General features: G+C 43.2%; 1 protein-coding gene across 1 annotated transcript in view; it reads right to left on the bottom strand.

Moving 5' to 3' along the window:
- The window catches only part of LOC142588589 (ATP-binding cassette sub-family C member 2-like), a 121,023-nt gene that overhangs the window by 19,910 nt on the left and 87,949 nt on the right, over positions 1-13,164 (bottom strand). The gene's annotated exons all lie outside the window — the stretch shown is intronic.

Below are 13,164 nucleotides of genomic sequence, written 5' to 3'. Positions count from 1 at the left end.
ATCAGTAATGGGTGAAATGACGTCACTCACGTCTTTCAGTCGCATCGCGTGTTGCTCTTTCTATCTTCTCCTCTCACTTAGGAAAGCTTTCACAGAGGTTTGTGAATTTGGCACAACAGTTTTCTGCCAATCGGCGGCCAGCTTAGGGTGCTCCGCCCTTACTGCTGAGTAGTAAAATCAACAGGGTGGCATGCGAAAGCCGACCAGAGTGGCCTGATATCGCGTAGTGAACATCGTGAAGCACGCTCGACTTTGAACGTGGTCACCAAAACGCCTCATATCAGCGAAGTAAGCATTTGCATCGCACGAATCATGTGGTTTTATGTGCTCTACTGGCGGCAAAGAGCTCGATCATTCAATCCAGACCATTTGGACGAAGCTATGACATTTCTTTCTATTAAGAGGATTGAGTGCATACGGTAATGATTTCAGTGAAGGTCTAAGCGAACTTCACATCAAGGCCGTCGTGCTTGTAGCACTCGGGTGATGACTGAAAAAATTTTTTTTCATTTATGTGAAAATGACAAATGCACCTGTGCGCATCTCCTCAGACTCACTTCGACTCAGCATTTGTGATAGTTCCGGGTTCACAACTTTTAATTCCTTACAAGTGGAATATTTATCATGAATGAGATGAAGAAGGATACAATCTCGGCCGTGCTAATTACTGTATGCTTACATGAAAAATTGAAGCTTTTAGACCGGGAAGGCTCAGGAATGAGGATCAACAGCGAATATTTCAATAAGCCTCGGTTGGCAGATGACATTGTGCTCAGCAAAATAGGGATAATTATCAAAACATGTTTGTGCACTTTAACCGAGTAAATGTAACAGTAGGGCTTAAGAATAATAGGTGAAGGACAATGGCGATGTTCAATAGCCTGGAAAAGGAACAAGAATTCATGATCGCTAGTGAGCGTCTAGAGTGAGCGCAGGTTTATCTTTAGTAGGTCAGTTACTAACCGCGGGCCCTTTTCATCTGAGCCTAATTACAGGACAATGAAAATGTGTCGGAGCGCATACCGCCGACTCCACAAAATATACTATTGTTGCAAAAATGTGTACATTAAATTAATTCTACAGGCGCTATCCCTATTGGAAAATACTATTGAAATTCAAACTGGATTATACAGGTTTAAACTGGGTTAACCAGGGACCTGTTCAGCAACAAACAGGTATAAACAGGACCAGTTTGCACACGAACAGGTCCTAACGGGGTCCTGTTTGGCATGCAAACAGGTTTAGGCACGACAAATTTACACACGAACAGGTCTGACGGGGTCCCATTTGGCATGCACACAGATGTAGGCACGGCCAGTTTACACAGAAACAGGTCTTAACAGGGGCCCTGTTTGCAACTAAACTGGCGTATACTGGACGCACTGGCACAATACAAGGGCGCTTGTTTGGCACAAAAGCTGGTTTAATCTGGAGCTTTGTGGCAACCATACTGAATGGCATCATGCATACCAGTTTGATGCTTGAACAGAACCGGGGAAGAACTTTTTTTCGATATCCTGATAATTTAGCCCCTAGTGCTAAATTGGGACCATTCTCAAGCTCTGCAGAAATTGCGTGGTCAATGGCTGACATTGTAGCTTTGAAATAAAGCTGCATGTACGCACACATCCACACAAACAAAGCGATTTCGCTAGTCGTGTACTTTATTAACACGTAGAATTTTAAACAGCTCTGACACAATAAAAACGCATACAGTACGCGGTCGAGTACGCACGTGCACACATGCAAAGAACGCAAGACGTGTGCGAAAGCGCCCGCGACAGGCACTATGGACGTTCATTACCGGTGTCACACGAACAGTTCGATCGCGATCAAGCCCGATCCGAATCGTAATTTTCGACTGCTATTGACTCCCGCGCGCAGCTTTCGCAAATGAGCTAGTCACAAACGAGAAATTCGATCCGGATCAAGCCTGATCGCGATCAAAAGTGCGCCGTGTGACACCCGTAGAGTAGCAACACGTTTACAATAAAGCAAGAAATCAGCAACGTCCAATACATGGAGGGCACTACTCATAAACAGTACAAACCCGAAGAACCGAAGAACGACGCACAAAAAACAAGGCGACACAATGCTTCCAGGACACTGCTCTACTCCAAATGTGTCGTTAATTACGCCTCAGAAAAACAGGAATACCTTGGAACTTTCACAGACCAAACTACGATATGCTGCAAATTTCAAACTAATTCGCGTTCCTGAGACGTCAATACGGCCGCTACGCAGATCGCTGTCCTCTCTTTTAAAAGCAACGTTGATGAAACATGCCGTACATGACGCTGTACGACTCGCATAACATCGAAATACAACGCCGTCACCATCCATCAGATCACTGAAAGCATGGTCACTTTCGGTGATTCCTTCTTCAGCTGTCGGTACATGTCAGTGCGCGCTGCATTGACGCCCGACGATGCGGTTGTTTAATCGTGTGTACGCCATGCCGAGAGAAATTGTGGTGCATTTTGTGTGCATTGAGAATCACAAAACCTCTGGGACTGCGTAATGTAGCTCGCAATATCTTTCGTGTGGTGCGCCGATGTCGAATATTGTAGATATGACCCTTCACGCTTTCTTTGTTCCGGGCTCGTGAAAAGCCTTTGTCTTAAGGATCTCCTCCTCTGGCACTATCGCATCGTATCACACTGTACGGAAGAATTTGGTGAAAGTTGTGCTATTACGTCCTGTCTTCGGTGCTGGACCGTCGCAGGACCGTCGGTGCAGTCTAATCCGCGGCACCTGTGATACTAAAAGGAATGTTCCCGAGTAGGCCTACAAAGGTACGTCCGGCGCTTGAGCGCCTTCTTCTAGTCTATGGTTCGTAAAGTGTGCGTTGTTGTACTGATCGCAAGATCCGTACAACAACCGAATCCGGATTAGTAAAGCAACAAAAATTATAAATGTGCTTTTCAAATGTTCGTTATTCATATCGCAGTGCACATTTAGCAAAATGTTGCATGGAAATTGTCCTAAAAGGTATTGATGTTGCCAACAGCTTTATCTATGGTTTATTTGCTTTCTGCTATGAAGCGCGCTAGCGCGGGTGGCTCTTTGATATAAATAGGTACAAATATTCAAGCAAGGAAAGTTATTGTTTGTCTACATAATTTTTCATTGAGAAATGGTATAGGGATTCTTAGAAGTAGTACGTCGATATGTCGTCTTCACAGCTAACACCTGCGCGTGATAGCACCCGATTGCTGTGTCGACGAATGGCCACATTTTTAGGCTGTATGCAAATTCTTCTGTTTATAGAGGGTCGTCAGATGGCGTGTATTAGTGTCCTGTGTGTTTTCGTGTGTTTGTAAGGGTTCCAATCTTGAAGAAAAGCCGAAATTACAACTGCAATGTTTCTTTTTAATCGAAAAATATTTCACTTTCTGTATTGTCTCTCCAGAAAAACAGGTGGTCCGTTGTAATTTTAAGCACATCGTCCTTTGGGACAGTGTTTTGCTCCGCCGCATAAATAAATTAGGTTTCGGAATGCTTTCATTTCCTAAGGAATTTTCTTAATACAACAATTCAACTTTCACTTTATAAAGTTCTGCGTTTATGTGAAGCTTTTCATAGCATATTCATGCTTGCTGAAGTTCGATTTACGTGTTATATAACCGCGTTTGATGTAACAATCACATATTTGCGCAACCAGATCCAGCTACATGTAACTGGTTGTACGAGACTTTTCAAAATATAACTGATCTTGTGATATCACAAGTTTGCAGTTTCAGGAGGGATTACAATAAATTAAACATTTCTTAATGTTTAGGGATCTGAAGATGTTGTCAAACAGAGGCGCCTCCACATATGTACCTGCGGCACTTCTGCAGCCTCAACAACACGGCAAAGTATCTGATGAGCATGGTGCGAGAAGGTGTGTACAAAGCAGTCGCTGCCATTTACACGAGCTGCAGATTTTGTTGCTATCATTCATATTTGGAAACCCTGCTGAATTTTTCGTGCGTTTACAAATGTGGGCTCATTTTACAATTTCATGAATGCCACTTTAAAAACAGAATGAAGTTGAGTTGGTAAAGATGTTTTAAAGCTATTAAGAGATGTTTTGCGTGACATTGTTAAAATGCATGTAAAAATTAATTGTATTGGTACTTGTACTGCTCTATTGTTAGCAACGCAATATCTCTAACGGGAACATCAAAGGGGCACTTGCTTTAGGGAAGTTTGGTCAGAGAAATTCCTGAAGCAGCCTAAAAAGGCAGCAGCAAACACACTGAAAAAGCTCTGTAATCTGAAAAACAATTTTGTCTGTTACTAGTTTCAAAGTAGCTGCTGCTTTTTGTGCTGCCCGTCAAGTTAAAGATTGGTTCAAAATGTGTGTGTGACGTAATGGCTTTGCGGAAACCCGCAAGGTGGAGAGAAGTAATTATTAAAGGGAAAATCACACATCCACCCATTCGTGGCAATTGCGACGAAGGGATCCCATAAAGTTTCCTCGAAAGCAATAGCGTCGTAGTTTAAGAAAAATTAGCCCTGGTCCGGGACTCGAATCCGGACTACTACCTTTCCGGGAGAGCGGTTCTACCATCTGAGCAAACCTGGCGGCTAGCAGGTGGCACTGCGATGTCGGATGTGTTGACAACACGAAGCAAAGGGAATGGTTTGGCGTAATGTTTTCCCTTTATTAATTACATCTCTTCACCTTGCGGGTTTCCGCAGAACTATTACGTCAAACCCTTGCCTTTGATTCGTGTTGTCGAAAATTCGACTTCGCCCTGCCATCTGCTAGCCGCCTGGTTAGCTCAGATGGTAGAGCAGTTGCCCCGGAAAAGCGGTGGTCCCGGGTTCGAGTTTCAGACCAGTACGAATTTTTCTTCAACTGTTAGGCTTTCCTTTCGAGGAACCCGTACGGGTTTCCTTTGTACCAATTGCTACGAACGGGTGGATGTCGGAGTTTCCCTTTAATAATAATGTATGTGTATGCAACAATGTGGGTGCTAACAGCAAGCTTTAAAAATGTGTGATATGTTACCAACAAAGAATTTAGTGTCTGCAGCATTTTTACAAAATATTATGTTCACAGGTTGGCAGGTATGACATAATGTACAAAAATAATGTACAACACTTTTGCTGTACATGCCATATTCATAATGTCCATTATCGGTCTGCTTGAATCGTACATTTAGAATTTGGCTCACCTCCAGTTTGATCAAGTTACATAAGTAGTCCCCTCTGAGTTAACTATTATTAGGGGCTATTGTAGATAAGCGTGGTGTACACACTCACTGTATTGTGACAGATATTTTTGGGGACTGTGTTGTGAGACATGCATGTTCTTTTAGCTGTATGTCTTGCTACAGGTTGCCCAACAAAAGCAGAAAAGCTTTGCCCACCATTATTATTATGCTTTCATGTAGACTTCTCTATGCTGTCAGGCAGGGAGATACGATCTCTCCAATGCTATTCACCACGTGTTTACAGGAGGTATTCGGAGACCTGGATTGGGAAGAATTGGGGATAAGAGTTAATCGAGAATGCCTTAGTAACTTGCGATTCGCTGATGATATTGCCTTGCTTAGTACCTCAGGGGACCAATTGCAATGCATGCTCACTGACCTGGAGAGGCAAAGCCGAAAGGTGGGTCTAAAAATCAATCTGCAGAAAACTAAAGTAATGTTTAACAGTCTCGGCAGAAAACAGCAGTTTACGATAGGTAGTGAGACACTGGAAGTGGTAAGGGAATACATCTACTTGGGACAGGTACTGACTGTGGATCAGGATCATGAGACTCAAATAGTCAGAAGAATACGAATGGGCTGTGGTGCGTTCGGCAGGCATTCTCAGATCATGAACAGCAGGTTGCCATTATCCCTCAAGAGAAAAGTTTATAACAGCTGTGTCTTACCAGTATTCACGTACGGGGCAGAAGCCTGGAGGCTTACGAAAAGGGTTCTACTTAAATTGAGGACGACGCAACGAGCTATCGAAATAAGAATGATAGGTGTAACGTTCAGGGATAAGAAAAGAGCAGATTGTGTGAGGGAACAAACGCGAGTTAATGATATCTTAGTTGAAATCAAGAAAAAAATGGGCATGGGCAGGACACGTAATGAGGAGGGAAGATAACCGATGGAGTGACGGAATGGATTGCAAGGGAAGGGAAGCGTAGCAGAGGGCGGCAGAAAGTTAGATCGGCGGATGAGATTAAGAAGTTTGCAGGGACAAGATGGCCACAATTAGTACATGACCAGGGTAGTTGGAGAAGTATGGGAGAGGCCTTTGCCCTGCAGTGGGTGCAACCAGGCTGATGATGATGATGATGATGATGATGATGAGGATGATGTAGACTTCTAACATCTGAGCCTACACAGACTATACGTACTTAATTACAGTTTCCTATGTATGTTCTATTCTGTATTACATGCCTTTCTTTGTTTTTTGCAGGGGGATATTCATTCCTATAATACTACAGAGAAAGGGACCTCAAAATAAAAAGCCACGAAAGCTGGCTTAAAAGTGTATGAAGCTCGGATTTCTACATTCCATCTCCTAAAGCGCTACCAGTAGTGAAACGTTTCCAATCGATTTTTTTCATAGGCTCGCTGCCAGATACTCAGTCCTATTATGAGAGTATGTTTTTTTCTTCTTCTTTTATCTGTCTTGTTTTGTCGAATGTTCTCCTTGTTAGTTCAGAATTTGTTTTCTTGCCTCCTCATGCAATACTACGAATGGAGCCTATGAGCTACGTGTACAATAAATCAGTAAATTCCTGAAGCATGCAACAAACCATGCAGCCTAGCATTTAAATGTTGACAGATTATAATTCTTCTCGACTGCAGCGCAGCATGGAGCTTGAGGCTGATCTCTTCAGATGCAAAAAAAATCCAGGTTACGAAAATGTGGTCCCACAAGCAGCTAGTTATGCATGTCAGTCAGCCTGTTGCAGGGGTCACAAGTGAGAATGTAACCGAAAGCTTGGTAGGCTCAACCCTTTTGCATATGACTTCAACTCTGCTATTGCTTCTCTTATAACAAGAACATCCGTCTCACCTTTTTTTCTCATTATTCTGTCAAATTGCAAATATGCATGACTAATAGAGGCATTGTTATGAGGCTGACTGTTGAACTTGGCTTATGTGTGCCTGAATAGATAGTGGTACCCTTGAAGGAAGGCTGTACATTGCGCGCATGTTAATATGGTCAACCTAAAATATGCATTTTTCTGTGACATACTTAGGGAAACAACGTATTGTGCTGAGGATAATGTGTAACCAGATCCCAAAAAAGGACCAGAAGTAATATTCGCTCACCTAACAAAAGTGGTTAGGCACGCCATGCTCAAGACATGCTTTCTTAAAAAATAATATTATAGTGTGTTGTCTCAACCATGCCATTGAAAGTGGCAAACAAAGGTCTTAACACGCTTTAATTTGTCGATTGAAATGTGTGTGACCACCTAACTTCTGACCTCAGCCCTTTTTGTCATAGACACGCCATTGTTGTACAAATGTCATTAGCTAGCTTCTGAGAAAAGTACAAACTGAATAGGCACCTGCTAAGGTTTTGATGTAGCACCATACTGAGCCCCATCCGGAGCTTTCTTTTCTTTTTCCATTTAGGTCATAAAACAACTTTTCTCTTAAAGGGAAAGACAACCATTCAGAACGTAAATCGAGATAGCCTCGCTGATGGGAAAAATGCGTCTCATATTGTCTGAAACGAGCACTGTTTTTCTCATTAGACAAGGATTTGTATTTTTTATACTTGACAAATAGCGGAAAATGACCTTCGGCACCCTCATGTGGCAAAAGCAAACAAAAAATACGATGCCCTATTATGTGATTTTTTATAAGTGTAAGCGGCTACTCGGCTACATTAAATATATGAAATGTGGTACATTTCTTTCTAGCAGAAGTTTTTTCTGTAATTTGCAAAACTCAGGTAAATCTTCAATTCTTATTAGCAGAAGAATGTCAGTTTCTGAAGCAGGGTGGTGCACGTTGTAACCCATTCTCGGAGACCGTAGTGGCACTGTGAGGATGTGTGTGGTGCTTTATAGCGCAGGAAATTCCGAAAAAAGAAGACACAGGCGAAAGAAAAGGAAAGCTGAGCGCTACACTTGCAACTGTTTATTCCGAAAAACAGAGCACCTGATATATACACAAAGATGCACCTGCGCAAACACATAAAAGAATCAGAGGACGCCAATCAGCCGAAGGCATTCTCATCAATTTTTATGTCCTTAGCAATCTTATATTTGGATTATAAAGCGTAACCGAAGTTTGATTCAGGCAAGCCAGACCACTGCTATGGATATGGAAGGCCTTTAACAGTTCACGTGCGGTTATGTTTTTGCTTCTTCCTGGGATCCTGCCATAAAAACACCATGGTTCACAGTCGCTACAAGACCTGCAATGTGCAGACAGGTGTGCAGTCGTACCTTTCTTTAAAATCTTTGCATGTTCTCTCATTCGGTCATTGACACAGTGCTCAGTTTGCAACATGTAGCACTTGCCACAGCTGAGCGGAATCAGGTAAACCTTTTTAGTGAACCAATGCACGTAACGTTTAACAAGCTGTACTGTAACCCGCCGTGGTTGCTCAGTGGCTATGGTGTTGGGCTGTTGAGCACACGGTCGCGGGATCGAATCCCGGCCACGGCAGCCGCACTTAAATGGGGGCGAAATGCGAAAACATTCGTGTACTTAGATTTAGGTGCACGTTAACAAACCCTGGTTGGTCAAAATTTCCGGAGTCCTCCACTACGGCGTGCCTCATATTCAGAAAGTGTTTTTGGCACGTAAAACCCCATTGTTAAATGTTTTTAATGCTGTACTGTACACCCGTTCGTAGCGCCACGCGTGCGTGATTCGGGGGCAGGGATGGGCCAGCTTGTTCGGGTGGAGAAGACCATAGAAACTCCACACATGGTTCGCCACTTTCTTGAAATTATGGGAAACCCTGTGAAGGTGCAGGACCACTTGGGCCTTTTTTCGAGCACTACGCTCAACCTCATCGCCCTCCTTAGGCTTTCTGTTGCGTTTCAGCTTCCAGAGCAAATTTTCCGCCACTGACGTTAACACCTAGCGAGGGTAGCCGGCTTTTAAAAGGCGATCGATCTGATTTTCAAAACTCCTCTTCATCCTATGGACACACACACCTTAAGCGCAGACCCCAGGCACGTTGCTGCAATGCCTCGTTTTACAATTTTCGAGTGGGCGGAATTATATGGTACCAGCCTTTTTTAGAGCATGGTGAGTAGTACCAACAAGCACGTTCTTTTAAAAACGTCATATTTAAAACTAAAAACTGCAGCACGTTCTCCAACGGAATCTCATGGGTAAAACATAGGCCCTTGCCCTGAAGCTTAAAAAGCTTTAAAACAGCGCGGATTTCATCATCGTCAATTGAAGAGCACTGTTTGTCAAAAAGGAGTAAAAAATCGTCTACAGATCTAAAAACCTTTATCACGTGCGTGTTCTTAAAACAGTTATCGAGGGTTACATCCATTTCAGAAAGAAATAGGTCATGTAGCAAAGGCGCTAAGTGAGTACAGTTTACTGCTGACTGATATGTTGATTACTTTTTTGTCGTACGAGCAATTTCGCGATATTTTGTAAGACTAGGCTTTGGATGTGTCAATACCTATGGGCAATAGTGTTTGCTATGATCTGTGCAAGAATTGTTGTCGTCCGTAGATGCTCAACATGTCGGATGCCAAATTGTACAATACTTTGCAAAAGTGATCTACCGAAAAATATCGCTTCAGCTATATTAAGCTTTTGCAAGAAATTTAGCGGCTGCTGTCACCTACCATGTAATGTTTTATATGGTCTTCGCAAGGCCAGCGCCTTCTACTTTTGGGAGTTTGCTTATCTCGAAATTTCCCCTGGTTTTTATAACATCAAAATGACGAGATTCCTAGTCTTCTTTAACGTGTACCCAATGGCCCTTACATAGGGGTTTCTGGATTTCCCTGCCATCGAAATGCAGCCATTGTGGCCGGAATTCGATACCATGCCCTCTGCCTGAGCAGCGCAATGCCAAAGCCACTAAAAGTAGCCACCAAAAGTACACTACGGTATTTACTTTGCTGGCTAAAGGGTTTAGTTTCTGAGTATTTATTATCTCAACCTGTCGGTGTTGTTTTCAAAGGTATTTCATGCTTGTATTCTGTCGCTTCAATACTAGTAATTATTGTTAATCAATCAATGTGTCCATTTTTTTCTATACCACTTGTTTCAGTTGCCTGCTAATTATGGCACCTTTTCTCCCACAGTAATCCATGTTTCCTTGAAACATACGCATTGCATTAAACTACATCTTTTTCAATATGATTTGTTCATTATCTCCTATGTTCGGAATGCTGAACCTTTCTTATCTCTATGAACATAAACGAATTTGCCTATGTGTTAACCTGTTGCATGAGTGAAGACACATTATTGGCGTTACTTATTCAGGTGCCCTGCTCGCTCTCACCCAAGCAACACATTCCAGCAGTCGTCTCTCGGCAGACTGGGTGCATCGAAGTACCATAAGAAGGTCCAATAAACAGTGCTTGTGCCATGTTTGACATGCTTTTGCTTAAACCGGAGGACTTCAGGTTTAATGAAAGTTGAAGTGGGTGTACAGAAATACCTACACAAAGTATACTTATGTTTTTCACTTACAAGTACATGCCAACACTTTGCCTGACATTTTCCGCCCCAAAATTACCCTTTATTGTAGATTTGCGAACAAACTATTACAGCAATATACCACTGCGGTAAGACGAGTACAAGTAATCCAGCACGTAATAAACATGCAAGAATTACATTTAAATACTTGTAGTAAATATGAAAATGAGGTACAGTCTTTTTCAGGGTGTATTTTCTTGTAGGTCATACATAGAAAACGTACTCGTGGGTCATACAAAACTCGTTCGTGATGTATAACATCAGTGTTGGTTGAGCTAATCAATTTATGCCGAAAATTGTATTCATCTTTGTGTCAAGCAATGTACTAGGCAAAGCTACATGTGAAAATGGCATTCTTGGAGGAAACATAATGCAGACATACTTGACTTAAATGCTGAGCGCAATCACACAAGCATACAATAAAGGTTTAGAGAGTAAATTATATTAAGCGAGATCAATCCATTCTGAAAGGACCTGGTATGAATGTAGCAAAATATAGATCTCAACAGGGTCAAACAGGTCTGGGTTATATAGGGACAGAATTAAATGGGTCAGGTTTAAACAGGACTAAGCAGGATGTAAACGGGTCAAGATTAAACAGGATTTAAACAGGTCAGGACCGAACAGGATCAGACGGGGTCCCGTTCCATAACCGTATTTGAGGAAACCTGTTTAAAAGCAAATAGGATTTTTAGTAGGGTATCATACGGGGGAGGTTAACTTGGAGGTGAACAAAGGAGTTCAGGAACAAGTTAAGGACCGCGAAACGAGCGAAAATAGCCGAAGTGTTAGGCATAATGCTAAGAGACTGGAAAAGAGCGGTGTTTGTCGTAGATCTGACAGGGGCTGCCTATATTGTTCTTGACATTAGGAAGAAAATGTGGAACTTCGCAGGCAACGTATTTCGCAGTGGACATGAATGGTGTTCTATTAGAGATAGAGATTGTACTTTAAGGGAAACAACGCACTGTGGGCGACGTCAGAAAATTAGTTGACATGACGAAATTAGAAAATTTGCAGGCACAACGCGGAACGAGCTGCTTCAGGACAGAGGTAATGGAGAACGTCGAGAGAAGCCTTCGAAGTGCGGTAGGTATTGAAACAGGCTGACGTTCTACAAAAAGCTAAATTCGCTCGGAATTTTAACGCGCTCTTAAACTTAAGTGGCAGGTCACTTTTTACTTTAAGGACGCATTCGCGTGTTCACCGAGCGGTGCCTATCGCCTCCTGGATAACAAGACCCCACCACGTCCTCGCACGATATGTGCAGTGCCGGTTCCGAATAATGTGCGTTTGCGTAGAAATATCGGCAACTGAAACCAATTTGTTTCTAAACCAGCTCGCATAGTGAAGCGTTCTGGTATTTGTGTGTGGTTCTCAACAGTATTCTGACTTGAGTTTGAACTCCTTACTTGGTCGGACGCATCGTCTTGTTTTATCAGTGCAGTAGAATCCGTGGAGAAGCGCTGAACGACTTATAGCGCATATACGACCTAAAAGCTAGATAGACAGCGATGTTTCCATGTGCGGATGTGTAGAGCTAAGTTTTCTGTCAAGCATGCGATAGTGTGGATAGCCACGCGTCCTTTCGGCATTTGGCTTCCATGGCTGCTTTCGTAGGTGTCTGTGCCCTCGACGTAGGTGCTGGGCGAAGGAAGCGGGCATTCCGTCGTCGGTTGGCGTTAGAGAACATCGTTGACCATGTGGTCAGCACCGGCCTCCGAGGAAGCTGATATTGAGTCTATGTGCTGCGTATGACCCGCACGTGCAAGAGTGCGCTGCGCGATCACCTTCCACACTGACGCACGCAAGGCTGCTAGCGACCTTGCCTTAGTGCCATATGACCTATTTATTGTGCAGCTTTCCTTTTTCCTAATTAGTTTCACAATGACAGTCGGTGGTGGATATGGCGGCTGCGGTGGTGGTTTTGCTACAAAGGGGTGAGCAAGGCAAACCTAGCCAGTAATTTCTCTGCTTCACCGTCTCTTTCTTCTCCAAATATGTCGCCATGTGCCCATCAGTCCTGTCTTTCGAAGAAATGTGGGAAGAATGCGACACTTTTGCTGCCAGTATATGGATCGAGGTGCGATTACGGACGAGCGCGGTTGCGCTTGTAGGGCGGTAAAGGGCACAGCCTCAACTACAGATGCATGATGTGCGATCATGCTGTAAGCGGACTCCGCTTCTTTGTTTCCTTGTCATTTAATGGCAGCGTGGTTATTTCCCGCTCTGATAGACGCCGTAAGTGCGCTGCCACTTCTGTTGGGCCCTTATTTAGTTTAAGGACGTTTCGCAAAAAATGACGCAAGAATGGCACAGGTCAGTGAATTTTTCTCTGCAAGTGCAACATAGCCGCTGAGCTAGTGCAGTGCGTGCCTAAGCGCTGAAAAACGTGCTATTGTTTGGGCAGTGCTGGAACAATACGGAGCCTAGTCCTTTGTGTACCAGTGACTGTGCTTTAAAACTAGCCCTGAATGTTCCAGCAATGTATTTTGCGTCTGTGAGAAGAAAGCAAAGT

This window comes from Dermacentor variabilis, chromosome 7 (genome assembly GCF_050947875.1).
Source record: "Dermacentor variabilis isolate Ectoservices chromosome 7, ASM5094787v1, whole genome shotgun sequence".
NCBI classification, from domain to species: domain Eukaryota; kingdom Metazoa; phylum Arthropoda; class Arachnida; order Ixodida; family Ixodidae; genus Dermacentor; species Dermacentor variabilis.
This window is presented reverse-complemented; position numbering and strand designations above follow the sequence as displayed.